Raw genomic sequence first — 3502 nt, 5'->3', positions numbered from 1 at the left:
CAAGATTGCAGAATCTACGGCCTGGATACATTACACCCGAGTGAAGAAAGCACCAGCACCCTGGAAAATTGTGAATCGTGACCCAGAGACTTTGACTCTGAAACATGTCTACTTTCTCATATCTGTTTGTAATTGTTCTTTGGATCTTATGCCGGAGGATGGTACTAGTGAAACCATGGACTGATTTGGTGAGTAGGAACAAAAGACAATTAGAAACAGAACAAGTGATTGAAATTTCCAAACAAACCTCTGAGGAAAATTTGATATTAGGATTAATCAAAGGATTTGCCAATTTGCAGAATGTTACACAAATTACTGCTTGTTTACCAATACCAAGAGCAGTAGGTGAATCCATTCCATGGGGAATCTTAACTATGAATTTGACAAATCAGGAACATAAAAATGAGACCACTCACTGTGAACAACAGCCAGTGACTCAATGGTATGAACAAGTGAGATATATTAGAAAACAATGGAAGTCCCCGGGAAGTAAAGATGAATGTAAAAAATTACTGAATTCAAACTTCGTAGACATCAGTGGAGGCTGGACAGGACTAGATACAGGCTATGGTTATGGATGGTGTTCTTATGATGAACCAATAAAGAAAAATGTGAGCCGTATGGTAATGGAATGGAAATGCAAGGAAAGCATTCAAACTTCACAAAAAGAGCAACTTACTTGGGAATCAATTTGGTCCATGACTATACTCCCAATTTCAATACATGGCAAAAACCCCTTGGTGTTTTGCGTGGGTAGGGTCAGTTTCTGGATATTGGCCAACAATAACAGATAGAGGAACTGTGTCACTAGAAAAGGAAAGTTCAGTATCTTGGTGGAAATGTGACAAAGTTTACAATTGTAGTACAGTAAGTAAAACAATACAAGAAATTACCCCTTTAGCAGCTGCAGTGAGATATGGGTGTTTCTGTCGAGGACTCAGAACCGATCTTGAAGTGACTGCAGATTATCAAATTAAAAGGGGAACATTTATAAGCTGTAAGAAAAGTGCAATCCAGAGTCCTGGACACCTGGTCTGGGCATTAAGTGATGGAACCTGGACAACACACTTACCATTAGATGGTAAAGTTAAACAAATTACCTTAGGCATGCCAACATTGTGTCTAATTTGGAAAAAATCACCATTTAAAGGACCCCTAGAAAGTCTAAATCTAAAACGAACTAAAAGGTCTGAGACAGATGATATTTGGAACGAACCATCAACAGGACTGAAAATCAGCTGGGCTCTTGAGTCTCTTTTAAATCCTATAGCCTCATATAGAAACAGAGAATGGCTGTATCATTTAACAAGTCAAGTAGAAAAGTTAGCAAATGTTACAAAGAAAGGATTCAAAGAATTGAACATTCAATTATAGGCGACATCTAAAATGGCACTTCAAAATAGAATGGCCTTAGACACGCTTTTACTCAAAGAGCATGGAGTATGTGGATATCTCAAAGATAAACTAGACCACTGCTGTATACACATCCCAAACGTTACCCAGGATGTGGAGCATGATTTGGATTTGCTAGAAAAAGTTGAGAAAGAAACAGAATCAATCCGAGAGGACATGTCAGAAGATTGGATAGGGAAAATTTTCAAAGGACTAGGCTGGAATCTAAGCTCTTGGATCCAATCTTTGATTAAAATTCTGTTTCTGTTGCTAATTGTCTTCCTCATGATCATGCTAATACACAATTGCTTAAAGAAACAGTTTGCTAATAGACTTGTAATTAATCGCAGAATCATGAGGGAGTTACCTACTATCCCACCAGACCACGGTTTATCGCCAAGGAATGCTGAAACGAATCTCAGCTTTGAACATGATGATAAGTGAGTATCAAACAATAAAAGTAAAAGTGGTGAAAGTATTGAAATAGCAATTTCAACACTTTCAAAGGGGGGAAATGTTACTGATACTTAGAATTTTTGGTAATTAATGTTTAATCAATAGGTTTAATTATAAACTAGTTAGTAGTTGATTTTAATAATATAGAATTATAAGAAATCTTTTAATGAAAAGTGTGCTCGTACAGTAAACACATGCTGCTATGAAACTGCTGCTATGGAACTCCTGTATAGCCCTGTACCAGGACCAAAGGGATCGGTCAGAATCATCCAGTAAGAACATGTAGTAACATGTAGTACAAAGCACAAGTTGATTTGTAAATTGATTTATGATACCTACATAGAACTAGAGGAATGCATGTAGCTATCAAGGTCTAGATTAATGAAGATGGGGAAAGCCAACCATAACGGTTTCATAATGGTCTATGGGTACCTGCCAGGAACCGTGAACTTAAGCAAAAGGTAATTCCGGCAGGGGGAGATCGCGACCACCGACTCACAGACCACCTACCCATATTGCACCCCAGACTCATTTCTCGATGATTCTAACTTTGATTGCGCAGAATCAGAAATGGGAGGAGAATATGCTAATGATTTTCGGGAATTTATGCATGAATACCTAATGAATATGCATATGTCAGCTCTATATAAGAAGCTTGATTTCGGTGCAAGGGGCGCACGCTAGGAGGAGATATCCCCCGTGCACCCGGCGCCGCAATAAGGAAGTGTCTGCTTATCTACATCCCATTAGTCTTGATAAGCTTCTTATTCCGGATTTTCGGTAACAACCCCAGTTTTACTAGAGGCAGGCGATGCCCTCCACCACCCCTGAGGTGATATGTCTGATAGGTCCATTGCTCTTTCTCCACAGAAGGTTTTACATCCTTCTTCCCCCTTCTGTCTTTGTAGGTCACCTACAAAGAAGAACATTTATTTCTTTGTGAGTTGTTTAAAGACATTGTGAAGGAGGTTCAGAGAGATGAGACATGGAGGTGTGTCTGCCTCAGAGTGACTTCCAACACCCTGGATGTGCTCTGTCTCTTGCAAAAGGTGAGACATGCCTTCTTCTAAAGGGCATTGTCACTCCTGCTTGCGGAACCCCTCCTGACTGCACAGGTGAGATGCTCCACAGCCCTGCTTCATTCATGGTGTGTAAGTTGTGACAGGCCAGAAAGCCAAGGGAGCACACAGGAGCATTTTTGAGGAACCCGTCAAAAGTGAGTGAGACAAAATTCACCAGGAGGGTGGGGGTTCTTGCTGGAGTCACACACAGCAGAGTCAGGGCTCTGTCAAGTGTCCACCCCTGAGCTGCCCTCGTGCACTCATCTCACACACAGGGCTGTTCAGAGACACGAGCCCTTCCCTCGCACACGCACAGACGGTGCACTGCAGCAGTCAGAGCGTCTCCCTGGCCTCCTGCTGCCATTCCCAGAGGTTGGAAGGCACCTCAGCCCTGTGGTGTATCACTCTGCTCTGCACTCATCTGAGATGTCCAAGGCATGAAATTTATTGGTCCAATGCTTCATTATCCATTGGTTCAAGGAAGCCCATTCCAGTGCTGCATTCAGGTGTTTCCCAGGGGACATTCCTCTCAACGTGAAGTGACCTCAGGGTACCATCTGTCCCACAGACCTTCCCAGCAATGCCTGGAATAG

The sequence above is a fragment of the Tauraco erythrolophus genome, unplaced genomic scaffold (genome assembly GCF_009769465.1).
Source record: "Tauraco erythrolophus isolate bTauEry1 unplaced genomic scaffold, bTauEry1.pri scaffold_127_arrow_ctg1, whole genome shotgun sequence".
Taxonomy (NCBI): Eukaryota; Metazoa; Chordata; class Aves; order Musophagiformes; family Musophagidae; genus Tauraco; species Tauraco erythrolophus.
This window is presented reverse-complemented; position numbering follows the sequence as displayed.